Raw genomic sequence first — 22,190 nt, 5'->3', positions numbered from 1 at the left:
GCTGATAATTTTTTTTGACAAAACATTTTTCACAAGAAAATGCAGGGTTTTTTTTTTCCAAACTGAAACACTTTCAGTAGAAATGTGTTTGAATGTGTTTCCATCAGGAGGATTTTCTCAAGTTGAAGATGGGATTGAGGCAGACAGACCCAATTCAGACTAATAAATGGTGCAGGGATTTCGAGCACATTCCTGATATTGAATGTGGCTATCCTAGAATCTAGTCTTTGTTCTGCATGATTTAGGGATTAAAAGGGATTTAAGCCTGTATCTTCATATTCCAGGTAAGTGGCCTATGCTAGGGGTATTGGCTATCATTGGATGGGTCTCTCTCTCTCTTTCAAAATGTTTGGGATTTACTTAATGTCAAACAAAAAAAAAGTCAACATCTTAACATTTTTCATGAGACATAATTACTGCCATATAATTAGGTCTACTACTCAGGCACTTAAAGTTGTGCCCATATTTAAATACCTCACTGAATCAAGCCCCTAGGATTTGAACCTTACGCCCCTTTTAACCAAGTTACTTTTATTTTTCCATATAAAAATCCATTTGTCATCCTGTTCCCCTATAGCGTTTCTATGTTCAAATTGTTTTGCCTGTTTATTCTTCTCTAAATATTCCATGTCACATAGATATTTGAATAGCTTGCTACATGTTTCTCCTCTAGGTCATTGGTTTATAGTATAAACAAGAGTACATTGATGCTAACAGTTTCTTTTAACACTCCATTTGTCAGTCCTCCCTACTTAGTCTATACCCATTTATCATACGGTTACTAAGCAGTTTGTATAACCAATTAAAAATTTCACCGTAAGTATCACATTATCTAAACGTGTACATCCACCTTTTATATGGCACAGTATCAAAAGCCTTTATGAAGTTCAAATGCTGTAGATTACATCTGCTGCTTTACCCTTTGTGGTTTTTAAATTGTCACTTCCTCAAAGTTAGTCAAATTTGCCAAGTGTGACCCTTTTATACATTCATGCTGTCTATTACTGGCCTTCAATTAGCCAAGGACCATTTAGTTTGATTCCTATAATCAGTGACTCTCAACTTATTTCACACACTATATATATACATATATATAAAAAATATATATATTTATATATTCTAATATAAATCAAATTCTCAACTTTAACTTCTTGGTTTGCAGTATGGGAGCTTTCTGTTGCATTGTAATTTAGTTTTCATACAAATTTACAACCAAACTTAGTCATTCTTAGACATGCTGAATTGCACCTTTCTCTTAACATAGACTGATTAATTTAAACTGTTTTTAGTTCCCAACATTTCAGATAGTCTCATTTATCACTTAGCATGATGAGGTGATGCAGACCTCTGAAGATGGTATCTAAATGGTTGTGTATGGGTGGGTACAGGGGACTATGTAAATGTTCATTGTACCTGGTTTATTTTTACTACTTTTAAACATACATTTCATGTTCCATTTACCTCCCTGCCATGAATGGGCCAGCAGCAAGACCTTGAAAACAAAGATGAGGGCTTCTTTTCTAAAAATAATTCTTAAATTCAAGCAATTCCTGTTTTAGGAACAGCAGCTCCTTTCTTAATTACTTGTTATGGGATCCTGTTTCCACTCACTGTGCTAATGTGGTTTTTTCTGGGCCCTATATTTTTGTAATAATTGTGCATTAATGAACATATCAAAATCTTTTACCCATCCCTCAAAAAAAATCACTTTATATACAAATCATTGTACAAAGGTATATTCAATCTCTGCTTTTGTTTTTGCAATAGAAACAATCTGTTGGAATTATAATAAATCACTTCCTTCACCTGCACATGTCAGTGCACACTACTCGTGGTCATTTTCTTCACACTCTTTCACTTAAGAAACAGATGTTACTCACTACAGCAGGAAGAGAAAGGTGCTAGCAGGCACTCTGAGACCAGCTGGGTACCCACAGTGTATTATGTTCTTAAAAGAGTTTATTTTCTTAAAGGCTGACTTATTGCTTGCCACTTCTGCCAATACATAACTTCCTATAGGCAGGGGAAATTTAACTCTATCAGAAAGTGTAATTTTTATAGATTAGGTCACTGAATCACCTATTTCTCCTTGCCTTTTTGCTTTTAAAAACTTTTAGCCTACCTAAATCACAACAATCTTTTAGTTTGGGGTTGAATAAAATGTATTTTAATCACAATTAGAATATTTAGAGGAGCATGTATTGGTAAATGGACATGGAAACTTCCCTAAAGATTCTCTGCAGACCATGGTAATAGTGATTAAAAGCCATTATCATCTGGCATCTACTCCAGCCTGTCTGAAATGAACTTCACATCAGTCCTGTTCCTGCTACCATCCTAGGAGAAGCCCTGATAGCATTATTGCCAAGGAGTCCAAAAACTGAATGAGCATTCAAAACTGAATGATTAGCCCTACCTGTATGCTCTCCAGGTCAGAGTTGAAGGGCAACTCTCCAGCCTGATGGTATGGGTAAGCAGAAATCTTTACTTTCCTGTTATGGCAATACAGTACTTTCATAACAATACATTTAGATTGTTTGCTTTGGTTGTGCTAAGGGCATTGACTGCTTTCAGCAGATAGAGTCACTGAGTCACAGAGAAATAGGGCTGGAAGGGACCCCTGGGGTCTAGTCCAACACCTTGCCTGAGGCAGGATCATCTCCAGCTAAACCATTCCATACAACCATAATCTAAACTCTATGCAAGACTACTCTTACCCTGACAATACATAGACCTAACACTCTCACCTGCCACAGATAAAGCAGAGGAACCACAGCAGCCAATGTCCTGCTTCTATACAATTTGTCAATATATGCTATAGAGGTCCCAGGTAGAGGGCCACACTTGCCATTATAGAGGAAGGCAAACCTCTCTCCCCGCCCCTCAGTCCATACCAGTCTGACCATTAGGTAAAATTCCTTCCTAATCACAAATATGGTGATGGTCACACCCTGAGTGGAGGGGCAAGACCTTCTAAACAGGCAACTCTGGCTTTACTCCGAGAAGGAGCATTGGCACACCCCACTTGAAATCCCCAGCCTTAGCTGTAGTCAACACCCAATGCCTTTGGGAAGGCTTAAAAACACCCTGGTACATATAGCAGAAAAAAGGTGGGAGCAAGGAGGGCTAGAGCAACCAGCAAAGCCCAGAAGCATGGAAAATACCCATGGTAGAATACAGGAATAGCTATGCTTAGATCATCCCTGTCCAGTAGCTATCCAACCTCTTCTTGAACACATCCAGTGACGGAGGGTCCACAACTTCCATAGGCAGTCTGTTCCACTGCCTTACTATTCTCACTGTGAAAAAGTTTTTCTGGATATCCAATCTAAACTTAACTTACTGCAACTTCAAGCCATTGGTCCATGTCCTCTCTGCAGTGAAAGAAAATGTGCTTTCCCTCTTCTTTACAGCAGCCCTTCAAGTATTTGAAGACTGCCATTGCATCCTCTATTAAGTGCTTTTTTCCATAAGTTAAACATGCCTAGCTCCTTCAGCCTCTCCTCATATAATACTTTCATTCCAAGCCCTTGATCATCTTTGTTGTCCACCTCTGGACTCTCTCTAACTTCTGCACATCCTTAGTGAAATGTGGAGCCAGAAGTGCACACAGTACTCCAGATGCAACTTCAACAGAGTGTCGTTATCAACTCTTGTAATTTGCATCTAATGCTTCTATCGATGCATTCCAAAACCAGATTCACCTTTTGTGCAGCTGCATCACACTGCAGACTACTGTTGAGTCTGTGATCTATGAGGACTCCCAGATCCTTTTCCACAGTGCCGCCATCCAGCCAGGTGTCTCCCATTTCATATTTGTGTTTTTGATTATTTCTCCCAAGGTGTAGCTCCCAAGGTCTGCATTGAACTTCATGCTGTTAGCCCTAGCTCAACTTTCCAATCTGTTGAGATCCTTCTGAATTGCACTCACATGCTCCAATGTGTTCACAGTCCTTCATACTTCCATGTCATCCGCAGACTTGCTCAGGAAGCTTTATATACCAGAATTCAAATAATTAATAAACACATTGAACAGCACCGGGCCCATGACAGACACTTGTGGGAATCCACTTGAAACCTCCTGCCATTTTGACATGGACCCATTAATAATTATGCTTTGCTTACAGCTATTAAGCCAGTTATCTATCCACCTTGTAGTAATTTTATCCAGCCCATGTATCTCCAATTTGTTTATGAGAAGGTTGTGTGAGACCTTGTCCAAAGCCTTGCTGAAGTCCAGATACTCTGTATCCACAGCATTTTTTCACCCACCCAAGTAGTTACCTTGTTAAAGAGGGAGATCAGGGTTGTCTAACACGATTTGTTTTTCATAAATCCATGCTGGATGCTTGTGATCAGCCTTTCTTCCTTCAGATGCTTGCAAGTGGCCTTCATTAGGATATGCTCTGGTAACTTCTCAGGTGAGGTGAGGTTGTACTGAAGTGAGGTTAACTGGTCTGTAGTTCTCCAGTTCCTCCTTTGCATTTTTTAAAGACAGACATTACAATGGCCCTTTTCCAGTCTTCTAGTACCTGGCACATCTCCCATAATTTCATAAAGATCTTTGCCAAGAGCTCTGAGATCTCCTCTACCGGTTACTCCAGGACCTTGGGATAAAACTCATCTGGATTTGCTGACTTGAATTTATTCAGAGCCAATCAAAGCTCTCCCACAGTCTCTTATGTTATGTCCTCCCTCAGCTTGCCCTCTTCCTTATTGAGATAATCCCTATTAGATGCCTGACAGCTGAATTTTTTTGTGAAGACTGAGGCAAAGTAGCTTCTGAGTAGCTCTGCATTCTTTACATCTTCGGTTAGGAGTTCCCTCTGGCTTGTTAACAGAGGACAACATACCTTCCTTAGTCCTTCTATTCTGGTCAACATCCTTATAGAACTTATTTTTTTGTTCATAGAATCATAGAAGTAGGGTCGGAAGGGACCTTGTAGATCTTCATGTCCGACCCCCTGCCTGGGTGGGAGAAAAACTGGACTCAAATGAGTCCAGCCAGGTAGGTATCAAGCCTCTTCTTAAAGACCCCCAGGGTAGGAGCCAGCACCACTTCCCTTGGAAGTTGGTTCCAGATCCTAGCCGCCCTAACTGTGAAGTAGTTCTTGCGGATGTCTAATGTAAACCTACTCTCCAATAACTTGTGTCCATTATTCCTTGTTATGCCAGGGGGTGCTAGGGGAAACAGTGTCTCTCCTAAACCCTTCTGGTCCCCCCTAGTGAGTTTATAGACAGTCACCAGGTCCCCCCTCAGCCTTCTCTTGTGAAGGCTGAACAGGTTTAGGTCCTGCAGTCTTTCATTGTAGGGTCTGCCCTGTTGTCCCCGGATCATGTGGGTGGCCTTCCTCTGGACCTTTTCAATGTTGTCCACTTCTCTCCTGAAGTGGGGCACACAGAACTGGATGCAGTACTCCAGCTGTGGCCTGACCAGCATCACATAGAGGGGGAGGATCACCTCCTTGGCTCTACTTGAGATGCACCTTGTTCTTAACCTCCTTTGCCAGGTTTACCTTGAGCTTGTTCTTTTTATCTTTGCCTTTCTGATGTTGTCCCTGCAGGTTCTTGCTATTTCCTGGTATGCATCCTTGATGACCTGCCCATACTTCCATTGCCTGTATGCTGTCCCTTTTGTATTTGAGGTATTTTAGGAGCTCCTTTTGCAGCCACATGGGTTTTTCTTGTGTTTCCATCATGTCAGAACAGCTTCTTTGCCCTTTAGAAGCTCCCATCCCCCCTGCACACCTTTATCCTTCCCTTGACACCATGCCTATTAGCTCCTTGAGTTAGATTAAATTCACCTTTTTGAAATCTAGCATTTTAATTTTGTTGATCTCATGCTTTCTGTGTCTTGAGATCTGAAGTTCTAGTTTACAGTGATCACTTCCTCCCAAGTTTCCCCTCACCTTCATGTCCTCTACTAGTTCTTCCCTCTTGGTCAGGACAAAATCCAAGTTATCATAGAATCATAAAGAATTAGGGGTGGGAGGGATCACAGAAGGTCATCTAGTCCAATCCCCTGCCGTCAGACTTGACAACAGTCTTTGACTGGCCAGTGTGCAGCCTCTCTGGCCCCCTGTGACCCTCATCTTCATGGTGGCCAGGCAATTCTCCAAACACTGAGCAGACTCTGTCCCTAGCCCCTCACCAGTCAACTTCACACATACACACACAGACTGGTATGGGGCTGGCCCATGTGCTGCTCTTGAGCCTGTCTCCTCAGCCTTACTCAGTACACCCCGTGTACTGCTCTTCAGGCTGTCCCTTCAGCCCTACACAGCACCAGGATTGCACAGGCCTTCAGGCCACTGCTATGCACCCTATTCTATGTGGGCCACCCCCTCTCTGGGGCCACACTCTTACTCCCTCTCTGGGGCCTCTGGGGTCATACAATCCTCCCCCCCCCCATGGGGCTCAGGTGCCTCTGCGGCAGAATGCTACCTCTGTCTCTCCCCAAAAACTCTGCTATGTGACAATTTGGTTAACAGAGGGCAGACTCCTCTACCCCATCTCTTCATGTAACCCTGAGTTGTAACCTGAGCTGGATACATTCCTGAGGGAGGGAGGAAACCTGTTGCCTCTGCCTACATGACTGGCATCGCATACCTGGGTGGTGGGGGGTGGGGCTTAAGCGCCCTATTGTTCTAAGCATGACTGGGAGGGGGCTAAGGACCCTGCCAGTCTACCTGGCAACCAGTGATGCATTTCAAATTGGTTGGGTTGGCTGGCAGTGAGGTGGGTGATTCAGTGCAGGAGCAACCCCTACTGATCCGCCACACCTCTAGAGGTGGGTGTGGCCCCCAACACTCATGAATACCCTACCCACCTTTCACTGGGGAGGTAACTGGCATGGAATTTCTGGGGGACTGTTCCCCCATGAACAGCCCCATCAGGCCACCCATCCCCAGCAGGGTACAGTTTCAAGTCATACCCAGGACCAGGAGCCTCCTGGCATCCCCAGTAGCTCCTGTCCTTACCAGCAGGATGTTGCCTCCTTGGCTGCTAGCAACAAACTGCTACACTACCCCTGTGGGTTTGAACCTAAAATGGCTGCCTCATCAGGGCTGACCTGCACCTGAAGGCTGCCTGCTCCTGGCCCTTAAAGTGGCAGTCACTAAATGTGCACTGCCATACTCGAGATTAAAGAGATTTACTGTGAAATAAGCATGTGCACATGTGGATGTGCATGCTTACTTCACAGTAAACTATGCTAATGCAAAGTTAAGTGTCTCTTGTAGACATGCCCACTAAGACTTCATCTACAGGTAAGACTGAGAACTGTGTTCAGGGAGTTAAACAAAATAAAAGAGATATTTTTTCCCTATTTATTCCCCATTGTAGTCATTTCAGGAGACAGATATAACAACAGTTGAAGAGGAGGCTTCTTTTGGGGAGAGAAGATTCATGCTATCTGTTTATCTGAAAGTTCCTGTCTTTACAGAACTCTCAAAAGGTGGGGCAGTATTATTTGCTCTATTTTACAGATTGGTGTTTAGGCTTCTAATATCTCTGAGGTTCTGGATCTGTGTGTCTTGAAAAGGAAGACTGCAGTGGTGCAGATAATTGCATGTGAGTCCCTCAAATCCGTGGCTAGTGTCTTAATCATAAGATCAGCCTTCCTCTCTGTTAGTTTTGACTTTTGGTACAGAGGAGAGTAACTGGGGAATAGGTCTAGTGAATGACTACTGGAACAACACTTTAAGTGCCAGGAAATCCAGTGGCCAGGAACCCCTTCCTATAGAGACTGTGGATTGGCTAAGCCACAGTCTGCATGAAAGTTGGAAGGAGTTGTGTTTAATTATTACTAACCTCTTCATAGGCCAACTACATAAAGGCTAAGTTGTCTGAGTGGTTTCCTAGCTTTATGCTAGACTGAAGAATGTCAGTCAACATGCTTATTTTTGGGCATGGGGAAACACAGACATTTATAAAGTATTAGTTTCATTCAGCCAGGTAAAAGCAAGAACCTTGTTTGGGTACTTATCACCCTGCATTTATTATACCATCTGATGATATTCTTTTTGGAAATGTTGCTGTAGTTTATGATGAAAATTACATTTCCAAATGCAGAGTTTAGCCATGGAAATATTTAGTTAGCTTTGTCTATCTGTTAAGTATTTGTATTGGCTGCCATCACTGTAGCAATGAAGTGCCTTCATCTCTGTATATACAAGTACCTCTGACTCATGGGGGTGAAATCCTGTCCCATTGAAATTAATGGGAGTTTTGCCATTGACTTCAGTGCAGCCAGGATTTCATCCATAGTATCCAGAGCAGTTTATGAGTCTGTTCCTGTGCATAATTTTGGATAGATGGATATTTCCCTGTGTGATATGGTCCTGACAGGATGTGATATGGTGGTTTGTGAAGGAATAAAGTCAAACATTTCTAAAAGAGTGACAGGTGGAAAGAGCAGGAAAAGCATTTGGAAGGTAACCTGACATTTTCTCTTACTGTTTCCACTTAGAATAAGAACAGATGTGTAGCACATGGGCTAAAAGACCACAGCTCTGCCAACAAAATAAAATGAAAAGGAAAGAAGAATAAAAATGTAAGTAACTGTAAAAATATGAATAAATGATTGTGAGTGTGTTGGGAATTGTGTTGGATCAGAGACTTGGTCTGTATTTGTTGCCAATGTCTAGGCTAGACCTAGCAAGGGGAGGTCTTATTAAAAAAAATAATTATAACAATATGTCTGTATGGGATAATCTGCTTTTCCAAAAACAAGTTTAAAAGTCACGCTCAATTCTGCTGCTTGCTTTCTTTTATGTTCAAATGAAAAAGAAAAATGCAACAAAGGTTTTATACTTTATAGCTTATTCCCCTAGATGCCTAACAAACAAATTTAAATCAAACAGGTCTCTGATCCATAAGCATTTGTAAAACAATGGTTAGTTATATATTACTCTTTTGATGGTGGTATAGAATTTCCAGAAATGGAAATGTAACTGGGTGCCATCATATTAACTGCTATTCCTTAGGATACCTCTGAGGACCAGACTTCTAGGAACAATATTGCAGGGAAAAACTATTTCCTAGTGAAAACTCACTGGGTGAAGCCATGGATAGGGTTGGCACATGTGTTAGGCAAGACATGGTTGGCAATGTGATGCCATTTCTGGAAATTCTATACCATCTTTAGGAATGACATAAATGAAACACTGGCAGCTAGCACAAAATTGCTGTTCCAGTTAAGTAAAAAGGGGTCCAGGTTTTAGCTGTATTGGTCTACAGACAAAAGCAGTCAGAACTCTTGGCAGAGGTGATATCTTTTATTAGACCAACTAGTTAGTTGAAAAAAAGGAATGTTTTTGCAACTATCTAGCTGGTCTAATAAAAGACACCCTCTACCAAGAGTTCTGACCAGTTAAGTAAGAACGCACTTAGAAGAGTATCCCAATTTTTAGTGCAAATGTAATCTATATTTTTTCATTGTTGCAAATGGAATTTATGTAACAAAATTAAAGAAAAATCCTTGTAAAACTATGCATAGAAAGTGGACTAACTGAAAGCATCTAAAAACATGTTTTCATTTCTCCAACATTATCTTTTCATCTTTATTAGGTATCAAGTTACTCTGATGCCAAGATAATTTTGATGCCAACACAGCATCAAAATATACTATATTTTCCTAGCTCACTAATGCCACAGGAGACAGTGTTTAAAACCTTGCTAAAGTCAAGGTATATAACAAAGGTAGCCAAACCACAGCTTGCAAACTGCATGCGGGTTGCTGGCACAGTACTTTCAGCTCTCTGGAAATTGGCCAAACCTCCACCCATGGGGCAGAGGCTGCAGCCACACCACTTAGCTAAAGGCACACTCCCCGTAGGGAAAGCTGTTGTAGCTTTTGAAGGATCTTGGAGAATTGGGTGTGGCACCCAGAGTGAGTAACTCTGACCACCCCTGGTATATAATATCAACCAACATCCAAAAACCTTTCACCTTATCATGGAAACAAATCAAGCTGATTATACATGACTTGCTTTTGACAGTCTGCTGCTCCAAATATTTGTCTATTTTGCACTTAAAAACTTCTGATGGTGGTGATTTGATTATGAAATGAGCTATAGCTCAAGAAAGTTTGTGCCATATGTATTTATCTACTTTGGTTAGTCTGTAAGGTGCAAATCTGCCTTGCCAACAGAATGGACACATTGATGTTAGGAAAAAAACCCAATATCTCCATTAAAAACGTTCAATATCTGTGAGAAAAGAAAAAGCAAAAAAAAGCCCAGACAGTTGCAAAACATTTCAGTTAGTACTTCTCAAACCTTCCTAAACCACAAAGGCATTTTTCATATTGGGATCACCAAGAGCTTTTTCTCATCTGGTTGGGACCTTCCCTCTCCATCTTCCCCATCATTAAGTGATATGAGGAAGCTGGGGGGGCTACAATCTCCCAAAGCCTGTTTGTAATTCTTATTTTAGAGGACCCTTGAATTAAAATGCAGTGGACAAGACAGAAGAAAGTGGAGAGACACTGTGCATGGACAGTTTTTGTTCTAATATTAAAAGTTGTGACTATGTGATATTGATTATAGCAACAAAAAAATACAGTCATTTGATTCTTAAATTGTGAGTTCTTCAGGTTACAAACCATTTTTCTAGGTATCCATGAGACACCTGATACACTGTAAGGAATAGAAGCAAAATAATGCATAATAAAATATATATAATTGGGAACATACTGCAGGACTAGCATTTCTCATTATAGTACTTCTTCTTGAAAGAAAGATCTGTTTGAAGACATGGCCCAAGATTCCTGGATGCGCTTGCACTTGAAGTAAGGAATAAAAGGAAGCTCAGTGGATTAGAAGTGGTGAAACCTAAGGTCTCTGACATGCCTTTTGGAAGAGGAAAGCCCACACTTATACAACATTGAGCATTCTCCAGATTTGTGTGGGTAGCTTACCCTGACTTTTGGGGTACTGGCAGGATATATCAATTGTCAAATCTCTCCTGAAATCTTACTTCTTTGGCACCTCTCCCTATACAATGGAGCCATCCAAGTGCTCTACAGAGATAGATCATTAATTTAGTCCTTGGTAAATTTATAAATGGAAATTAGGCTATAAATAGTAGCAGTAATAAAGACACATCCGAACTATTGGTTTTGCCATCAAGACCAAGGGTGCATTCAGGAGATTAGATCTGATAAAAAAAGACCACCTGATCTAACTTAGTTCACGCATATGCAGACTTTACACAGATTTTATGCAGACTAATTAGTTTGATTGAAGTGCCAAACTATGCAGACATTCCTCAAAGGCTAGATAGGTCAAAACGTGGTTGGCCCAATCTAATTTTAGTTCACCTGTGAGGTACACTAAGTTAGACTGGGCATGGTTAGACCGATCTAACTAAACCTATGCACACATCTGGGGTCCATCCTGATAGGTGCACATGTGTTGTTTGCAGCGCCTCAGAGTAGTTTGAACTCCTGCAAATGGCATGTGACATGCATGCACCTGTTCACCATGCCTCTAATTTGCAGTACAGTGTGGTTTTTGGATACTGGGAGATCCCAGTGTCAAATAAAGCTGTTACTGAAAAAAAAACAGTGTGGCGCACACAACAGCAGCTTATGTAGACATAAACCAGAACCTAGACAACCAGAGCATGGTTCTGGCTGCTGACCAGCTCCAATCATCCAGCTCCTGCTTGATGCCACTGCTGCCCCTGGAGGCCACAGAACCTCAGATAAGGATGCTGGGACCAGCACAGGTGCTGATCCCAGTCTCCCCTAAACCAGTTGGGTCGCTTTGCTATGTGCTGGAAAGCATGTGCATGGGTGTGCTTAGGAACTAATAACAGCAGCACAAATATTTGTCACTGCTATGTGTCCTATGGGAAATGTGTAGCCCTGCATGTGCATGCTTATTGGGACATGACCCCAGAGGGCGCCAATGGGACTGGGAAAGCCCAGCTGCTCACCGCAGCACCAGGGCTGTATTTATCCTACCCCCACACCTGGCACCAGACTATTTTTATCCCCCAACCTTTCTCCCCACCCTGAGTTGGACAACCCCCCCATGAACCAGGTAGCCCCACTAAGGCTACCAAATGACCCCTGAGCCCACAAATCATCCCTAGTGCTGAAAGCCCTATTAAGGTAAGTTGGGGTTGGGGGAGGGTCAGGTAGGATCAAGAGGGGTGAGAGTTTCATAGTTTCATAGTTTCATAGTAGTTAGAGTCGGAAGGGACCTAGGTAGATCATCTAGTCCGACCCCCTGCCTTAGCAGGAAAGAGCACCGGGGTCAGATGACCCCGGCAAGGTGCTCATCTAACTTCCTTTTAAAAATCCCCAGGCTAGGAGCCTGCACCACTTCCCCTGGAAGCTGGTTCCAGGCCCTAGCCGCCCTGACTGTGAAGTAGCGCCTCCTAATATCTAATCTAAACTTACCCTCCGCCAGTTTGTGACCGTTATTCCTGGTCACTCCTGGCAGCGCACGGGGGAACAGGGACTCCCCCAATACCTGCTGATCCCCCCTGACCAGTTTGTAGCAGGCCACAAGGTCCCCCCTTAACCTTCTCTTGTGGAGGCTAAACAGGTTCAGGTCCCGTAGCCTCTCCTCATAAGGCCTGCCCTGCTGACCCCTGATCATACGAGTGGCCCTCCTCTGAACTCTTTCCATATTGTCCACGTCCCTCTTGAAGTGTGGCGCCCAGAACTGGACGCAGTACTCCAGCTGCGGCCTGACCAGTGCCGCATAGAGGGGGAGGATCACCTCCCTGGACCTGCTCGAGATGCATCTGTGGATGCATGACAGGGTACGGTTGGCCTTCTTGACTGCCTCCCCACACTGCCGGCCCATGTTCATCGTGGAGTCAATGACGACTCCAAGATCCTTTTCCGTCTCCGTGCTGGCAAGAGGGGAGTTCCCCAACCTGTAAGTGTGGTGCCGGTTCTTCCTCCCCATGTGCAACACCTTGCACTTATCAGTGTTAAACCCCATCCTATTCTCATCCGCCCACCGTTGCAACCTGTCAAGGTCAGCTTGTAGCCTATTGCACCCTTCTAGTGCACCCACATCCCCCCACATCTTAGTGTCATCAGCAAACTTGAACAGGGTGCTTTCTACCCCCTCATCCAAGTCACTGATGAAGATGTTGAACAGTGCGGGCCCGAGGACCGAGCCCTGCGGAACCCCACTGCCCACATCCTTCCAGGTCGAGAAGAACCCATCCACTACCACCCTCTGGGTGCGGCCCTCCAACCAGTTGGCGACCCATTTGACCGTGTGGGCATCGACACCACAGTCTCCCAGCTTTTTGATGAGGACAGGGTGAGAGACAGTGTCGAAAGCCTTCCGGAAGTCCAAAAAGACTACATCCACAGCAACCCCTGCGTCTAATGATTTGGTGACCTGATCGTAAAAGGCCACCAGGTTGGTCTGACAAGACCTGCCACTGATGAACCCATGTTGGTTGCCCCTAAGCATGCATTCCCCCGCAAGGCCCTCCTGGATGTGTGCCAGGATAATTTTTTCAAAGAGCTTACCCGGGATTGAGGTAAGACTAACTGGCCTGTAATTTCCCGGGTCCTCTTTTTTTCCCTTTTTGAAGATAGGGACCACATTGGCCCTCTTCCAGTCCTCCGGCACCTCGCCAGAGCACCACGAGTGCTCATAGAGCCGCGCCAGGGGTCCCGCAATGACCTCGGCCAGTTCCTGTAGAACCCTAGGGTGAAGATCGTCCGGACCAGCAGACTTGAACACGTCCAGCCTCTCCAGAAGTACCCTAACTAACTCCTCGCTAACCCCTGGCCCAGGCGTGTCTCTCTCGGGGCCCGAGGGGGGCCCAGCAGGGAGGTGGCTGAACTGGTCCCTACTTAGGAAGACAGAGGCAAAGAAATCGTTAAATATGTTAGCTTTGTCATCTGGCGTGATGACTAAGTTGCCCATCGTGTCCTGCAGGGGCCCCACATTACCCGGGACCCTCTTTTTACCCCCTATGTATTTGAAGAAGGACTTCTTATTGTCCTTAATCCGGGAAGCTAGTCCTATCTCCAACTCTGCCTTGGCCCTCCTGACTGCCCCCCTACATCCTCGGGCGACTGTAACATAGTCCTTCTTGGTGATGACCCCATCTCTCCATTGGGTATATGCCTCCCTTTTAGCAAGGAGACATTCCCGGATGCTCTTAGTGAGCCATGGGGGTTTATGTGCCCTCCTGCTCCCTTTGACCCTTGTTGGGATTACCTCCCTTTGGGCATGGAGGATCGTCTCCTTAAGGAGCAACCACTCACCTTCGACATCTGATTCCCTTCCCCTCTGGGTCCTCAGCGCTTCCCCAATGATCCTCCTTAGCTTGTTGAAGTCAGCCCCCCTAAAGTCTAGGGCTGTTGCCTTGCTGCAGCCCTTTGCCACCTTACGCTGGATGGTGAATTCCAGCAAGCGATGATCACTGTCTCCCAGGTGGCCCATCACCCGCAGCCCCCTCACCAGGTCATCACCCGTGGCCAGCACCAGGTCCAACAAGGCGTCTCCCCTGGTGGGACTGTGCACCTCCTGGGTTAGATGGAGGTCCTGCACTCTGGCTAAGAACTGACGTGAGCGATCAGACTTGGCTGACTGCTCCTCCCAGCAGATGTCTGGGAAGTTCAGGTCCCCCATGATGACCACATCCTTAGCCCTCACTGCCTCTGTAAGCTGACCTAAGCATTCCTGGTCGAGCTCTTCTCCCTGGTTGGGAGGTCTATAGTAGACTCCCACCGTTAAGTCTCTCTCCCCTGGACTGCCTTTTACTCTAACCCAGAGCACCTCAGAGTGCCCCCCCTCTACCCCCTTGCTAATTAACAAGGAAGTATATTCCTCCTTGATGTAGAGTGCTACTCCTCCACCTTTCCTTCCTATCCTGTCCTTCCTGTATAGCCTATAGAGTTAGTCTTCCAGTCCTAACTATAGAGTTAGTCTGCAGGAGGGCTGTCTGTCTGGGGTTAGGGGGTAAAAATAGCCCACAGATGGGGGGGGAGTCCCCTGATCCCACTATATCCCTCCCAGAAACCCCACCAGCTCATCTGCAAAGCTGCTAGCCCCCCAATCCTTCTAACCACCTGCTGAAGAGCTGCTACCCCGCTGATCCGCCTGCCCCTCGACCCACCCCAACACTTGTCAAACCAGTACCGGGAGTGGTTTTCAGAATCAGGGCCAGTTTGGCAGGACCAGGAGAGGTTGAGGGGTTGGGGAGGTCCAGGGAGTTCAGTAGGATTGGAAAGACTCTTTGGTTCTGCCAACTCCCCTTCCCACTCAGAAAGTCAATTCAACTGAAATTATCTTCAGCAAACATTCAGAACATGATTTTATTATTATAAAATCCCCATTCTGTCAAAGCAACAAATAGAAGATATTACTGATGCCCCCCTGCTTAACACTGGCACCTGATTAACTATGTTATAGTGGGCATCCACATGTGCCTCTTTTAAGTGTGCTTAGCTTAAAATCACCATTTTTAAGGTGCATTAAGAGCATGTGTCTACATGTGCATAACCTTAAAGCTCCTTAAAAATGGTGATTTAAGTCTATGTGAGCTTAAAGCAGGCATCAAATTTAGGTGGAAATTTCTAAGTCATATTAGTGTATATGTAGACGTGCTAATGTGCATTAATGCAGTGTGTGTCAATAGTCAGACACCACATTAATCTAGTCACACCTGAATTTAATGCACCTTTGTGTGCACATCCACATGTAGATGCATGCCTAAATTGCCTTAATGTGTCTTAATCCAAGGCGCATGAAGTTTAGGGATGTGTAAATACACATGTAGGCATGCCCAGTGTGGGCTTGGGAACTTTGTAACATCTAAATCACCATAGCTATAACAAGTGCAGGTGAGTGCTGGCTGGAACATTTTTTGATATGTTCTGCCATGTCCATTTGTATCACCCCAAAATTATATAAACAAAAGAAGCAACCAAGGAAGAGGTTCAATACTTCTGTGATGATCTTGACACAACTGATCGCTGATAGGGCCCCAAGAAAGGCAGTCATGAGGCATGGGAAGTTATCTCTAGGCTTTTCCACAAAGAAACACCAGTCTGGTTCAATTAGAATGATAGGGAAATTCAAGCTCTCATTGACAGAAAAAGGAGAGCCTTCAAAGCTTGGCAGAATTACATTAACTTTAAACAGAAGCAAGCCATTTATTGCCACATTAAAGCTAAGACACAGTGAAAAGTTCCAGAGTGAAAAAAAAAAAGTACTGGGAGGAAAAAGCATAAAAAATTCAAGTGTTGCACAGGATGTTTCATAAGGATGCCTTGCAGCCAGCCCCCGAACCATGCCCTAGACTCTAAACTCACAGAAGGTCACTTCTCAAGAGGGCAAAAGAAGAGATTCAAGAGTATCTTGAGGCCAATCTGAAGACATGCAATACCTGGAAGACTCAAGCACTGAATCACCTGCAGTGGCACTGTGATGTACAACAAAGCATTGATCATTTTGAGGAAAATCAACTGATTATGGAGGCAAAAAGGTATCTGAGACAAAGGGAAAGAGTTGTTACCTGATGTTATCAGGATCCACACCTTCCTTCTGGAACAATTTGCTATGTCTGCATTTGAACATATGGATCTCAGATTGGACCCCCCGGTCATCTACAGACTCACTACTGCCTTTCTTATTTACTTGAAAACTACCATCCCCATACTGAGGGACTGCCAACAATAAAAATAGTTTTGAGTATTCTTTGCATAACCCCAAAATAATACAAAACACTTATCTGTTCTTCTATGACCTACACCTAACTTTCATGTGCAGTTCACAAGAGCCAACAGAGGCTGATGTGCAAGTGGATAATCCTCTATCTGGGGTGAGTCAGATCAGCCTATGAATTAAAGAACCACGCTCTTTGGATGACTGAACTGAGCCAAGACATCAGCTATACTACCCCCACCAGAATTTAATACAGTTCTGCACTTCATTACATTTGTTTCAATACATGTTTGGTTTGGTAAATATTATCATAATTATAAGGCTCTGAATCCTGATTAGGATTGTCAGGTACTAATAAAATGAAAATAAAATCTTTACAAGAAGTTGCATTTTTCAAAGATGTCTAACTCAAATTTTTGCACTTGCAAGAATCACTCATGAATCAGATAGAGACTCAAACTTTAGAGTACTAATTCAAATCTTCTGCAGTTTACTCAGCACTAAAAGAAGTTTATTTTCTGTTTCACTCTTAATGTTCCACACAAATTACAAAACACTTAAGTAAGAAAAAAAGTGACAAAGAGGGTGTGTGTACATGTGGTGGGCATTTATACACTACTAATGGGCATTTATACACCTGGTCCAGGGGGGACCAGTAATTAAAACACCCAGAGCTTCACGTGTATCAGCATCCCTGCTCTAGTTAAAACACTGCTGCCACCATTTTGCAATGTGGAGATGCTGGTACACATGATCCTGGAGTCTGCTGCAGTGCAGTAATTACCATGCTCCAGCAGACTTGATTAACTGAGTATGCTCCAATGTGCTGTAATTACAGTGCAATGGACAACCTAGCTGCATATGTATAGGCATGCAATGTGCTTTAAACTTCCTGCACAATAAAATAAGGCTCAGTAAGCTTTCCCCATGACCATGTTTATACATGAACCTGTTGGGAGCAAATTTGCTACTGAAGGGAGCAGTTCCAGTGGGAGCAGCAGCCAGAGGGAGCTCCAGACTCCCCTGGGTGCCATTCCTGGGTTGGCTGGCAAGGGACATTGGGTTTAGGCCTGGGCTTAAGGAGGTGGGGGGAGCTGTCCTGCATCTGGGGCAGCTGTCTCTCAACCCTGCACCTTGATCAGCAGGGGTAGGGGCTGAAAAACAGTCCCCTCCCCTGGAATGCTGCCTGCTTCCAGCCTTATGCCCCAATCAGTAGACTGGAGTGGGGGTCATCTGGGAATCAGGCAGCTGCCTGGGACAAGGGACAGTCCCCTCCCCACCATCCCCCACTGCCTGGACTGATCAGGAGAAATCCTGATGAGCTGTCTACATGTGCACTTTTGTGCAGTAGCAACTGTGGGGTAAATCTACTACCTGTAGTACAAGTAGCAGCCAACCATGCAGTAGACTAATTTATTGTGTAATATATGTTGCATAATGATGATTTACTGAGAAGTAGATTAGTCTATTGTGCAGTAAAATGTTTTGTGTAGATGCACCCAGAGTTGCTGAAATAACATGCTGTATCTTGTTCTCTGACTAGAAGAAAAAGCAAGAATTATAGATCAAAGTTAGAAAGCAAATACATTGAAGATAAAATTTTAAAATAGGCTAACAGTTGTGGGAGGAGAAATGCATATAAAAAGAAAACAAAGGACAATTATAAAAAAGAATAAACATTAAAAGTAAAAATCTTATATGTTGCTCTACTGTGTTTTATTCTTAAAGTCAGCAGAAAGATTTAATTTTTTCTTTTTTTTTTTTAATTAAGAGGCCAGTATGACATGTTACATTATAAATTTAATAATGACAATGCAAAGCAATTGAGCTGTTTTTCACAACTGCAGAGCAGGCTTTTAAAGCAATACACATTTAGAAATGTCTTTAGATAGTCAATGCAAAATATTTTACAATTGATAAGTATTTTGACTAATTTTATTAATATATATATTACATACACACACACACACACACACACACGCAGCAAAGCTGCTCCCATGTGTTGTGATTACAACACATTAGAGCAGACTCAATTAATTGAGTTTGCTGGAGTGTGTTTATATCTATCTATCTATCACACTCTCTTTTCATGACTAAAAGGCTACTAAAGCTGTAACTATAGTGTTCATTTTATAGTACCTTTATCATTAAGTCTCCTTCTTAATCTAATTACTGCACACTTGACCTGCTGATACAAGAGATCTTTTAAATGTGGATAAAGTTAAAGTCAGACATTAAAAAGCTATCCATTATTACAGTCAAGCTTCAGTTACTGTAACTTATCCTGGCTCCATTAACTTTAATGGAGCATGCCAGTTTATTCCAGGTAAGGTTCCTTTTTCTTGTAATGAAGAAGCAAGAAGTTGCTATGCAATTTTCACCCAGACTTATAAAAATTCTCAATAAGGAAAATTAAATAGACAAACAAAAGCATGCAGCACAATGGAAAATATCGGAGGAAACATCAGACTGCCAGACCAAACAGTCCCCACAACTACAGCCTAGCCCAGACCAATGAGCAAAGCGAATAAACTGGTAAGAGATTGGGGCCACGGTAATGCTGGGACTAGGGGGTCAGTACACACATCCACGGGAGGCCTCAAATGCCTCTACACAAATGCTCGTAGTATGGGTACCAAGCAGGAGGAACTCACCCTCCTGCTGGCTGACACCAGCCCGGACATAGTGGGGATTATGGAAACATGGTGGGACGCAATGCATGATTGGGCAGTGAATGTCAAGGGATATAGGCTGTACAGGAGGGACAGGATAGGAAAGAGAGGTGGGGGGCGTGGCACTCTATATTAAGGAGGAATACACATCCTCGTCAATTAGCAAGGAGTCAGGGGAGGGGTACTCTGAAGTGCTTTGGGTTAGAGTACAAGGCAGTTGAGGGGAAAGAGACTTAATGGTGGGAATCTACTACAGACCTCCCAACCAGGGAGAAGAGCTTGACCAGGAATTCTTGGGTCAGCTCATAGAGGTAGTGAAGGCTAAGGATGTGGTAGTCATGGGGGACCTGAACTTCCCGGACATCTGCTGGGAAGAGCAGTCAGCCAGGTCTGAACGCTCACGTAGGTTCTTGGACAGAGTACAGGACCTCCAGCTAACCCAGGAGGTGCAGAGTCCCACCAGGGGAGATGCCTTGTTGGACCTAGTGCTGGCCATGGGTGATGACCTGGTGAGGGGGCTGCAGGTGCTCGACCACCTGGGCGACAGCGATCATCGCCTGCTGGAATTCACCATCCAGCGCAAGCTGGCAAAGGCATGCAGTAAGGCAGCGGCCCTAGATTTTAGGAGGGCAAACTTCAACAAACTAAGGAGGATAGTTGGAGAAGCGTTGAGGTCCCAGAGGAGAGGGGAGCCAGGTGTCCAAGGAGAGTGGTCGCTCCTTAAGGAGATGATCCTCCAAGCCCAAAGGAAGGTAATCCCAAGGAGGATCAAAGGGAGCAGTAGAGTACACAAGCCTCCGTGGCTCACCAAAAGCATCCGGGAATGCCTCCTTGCTAAAAAGGAGGCTTACACCCAATGGAAAGAAGGGGTCATCACCAGGGAGGACTATTCTGTAGTTGCTCGGGGATGTAGGGGGGGTAGTTAGGAAGGCCAAGGCAGAGATGGAACTGGGACTAGCTTCCCAGATCAAGGACAATAAGAAGTCCTTTTTTAATTACATAGGAGGTAAAAAGAAGGTCCCGGGTAATGTGGGGCCCTTGCAGGATGCCATGGGAAACTTGGTCGTCACACCAGATGGCAAAGCTAACATGTTTAACGATTTCTTTGCCTCCGTCTTCCTAAGTAGGGACCAGAACAGCCACCTCCCTGCTGGGCCCCCCTCGGGCCCTGGAGGAGGCACACCTGGGCCACGGGTTAGTGAGGATTTAGTTTGGAAGCTTCTGGAGGGGTTGGACATATTCAAGTCAGCCGGTCCGGATGATCTCCACCCCAGAGTTCTAAAGGAACTGGCCAAGGTCATTGCAAGTCCCCTGGCACGGCTTTATGAGCACTCATGGTGCTCTGGTGAGGTACCAGAGGACTGGAAGAGGGCCAATGTGGTCCCCATCTTCCAAAAAGGCAGGAAGAAGGACCCGGGACACTATAGGCCGGTTAGTCTTACCTCGATCCTAGGCAAGCTGTTCGAGAAAATTATGCTGGCACACATCCAGGAGGGGCCAGCAGGGCACTGCATGCTTAGGGGCAACCAACACGGCTTCATCAGTGACAGGTCCTGTCAGACCAACCTGGTGGCCTTTTACGATCAGATCACCAGATCATTAGATGCAGGGGTAGCAGTGGATATAGTCTTCCTGGACTTCCGGAAGGCTTTTGACACTGTATCTCACCCCATTCTCATTAAGAAACTGGGGGGCTGTGGTGTAGACACCCACACAGTCAAATGGGTCACCAACTGGCTGGAGGGCCGCACCCAGAGGGTGGTAGTGGATGGGTCCTTCTCAACCTGGAAGGACGTGGGCAGTGGGTTTCCACAGGGCTCGGTCCTCAGGCCCGCACTGTTCAACATCTTCATCAGTGATTTGGACGAGGGGGTAAAAAGCACCCTGTCCAAATTTGCTGATGACACTAAGATGTGGGGGGACGTGGGCACACTGGAAGGATGCAACAGGCTACAATCAGACCTAGACAGGTTACAAGGGTGGGCGGACGAGAATAGGATGGGTTTCAACACAGACAAGTGCAAGGTGATGCACCTGGGGAGGAACAACCGGCACCATACCTACAGGTTAGGGAACTCCCCTCTTGTTAGCACGGATGTGGAAAAGGTTCTTGGGGTCATCATTGACTCCAAGCTGAACATGGGCCCGCAGTGTGGGGAGGCAGTTAGGAAGGCCAACCGCACCTTGTCATGCATCCACAGATGGATCTCGAGCAGATCCAAAGAGGTGATCCTTCCCCTCTATGCGGTACTGGTCAGGCCACAGCTGGAGTACTGCATCCAGTTCTGAGCGCCACACTTCAAGAGGGATGTCGACAGCATGGAGAGGGTCCAGAGGAGGGCCACTCGCATGATCAGGGGACAACAGGGCAGGCCCTATGAGGAGAGGCTATGGGAACTGAACCTGTTCAGCCTCCGAAAGAGAAGTCTGAGGGGGGATCTTGTGGCCTGTTATAAACTAGTCAGGGGGGACCAGCAGGCACTGGGGGAGTCCCTGTTCCCCCGAGCACTGCCAGGAGTGACCAGGAATAACAGTCACAAGCTGGCAGAGGGTAGGTTTAGGTTAGATATCAGGAGGTGCTACTTCACGGTCAGGGCGGCTAGGGTCTGGAACCAACTTCCAAGGGATGTGGTGCAGGCTCCTACCCTGGGGGTGTTTAAGAGGGGGTTAGATGAACATCTTGCTGGTGTCGTTTGACCCCAGTACTCTTTCCTGCCATGGCAGGGGGTCGGACTAGATTATCTGCTCAGGTCCCTTCCGACCCTAGAAACTATGAAACTATAGCCAAAATCATTGGACATAATTTAAAATAACCCTTGTACTTGTAGCCTCATATAATTGGTTGACTCACATGGAT

This window comes from Crocodylus siamensis, chromosome 1 (genome assembly GCF_052110815.1).
Source record: "Crocodylus siamensis isolate JL-2025a chromosome 1, ASM5211081v1, whole genome shotgun sequence".
Lineage (NCBI taxonomy): Eukaryota > Metazoa > Chordata > Crocodylia > Crocodylidae > Crocodylus > Crocodylus siamensis.
The sequence above is the reverse complement of the archived record's forward strand: the minus strand, read 5'-3'. Positions refer to the sequence as shown.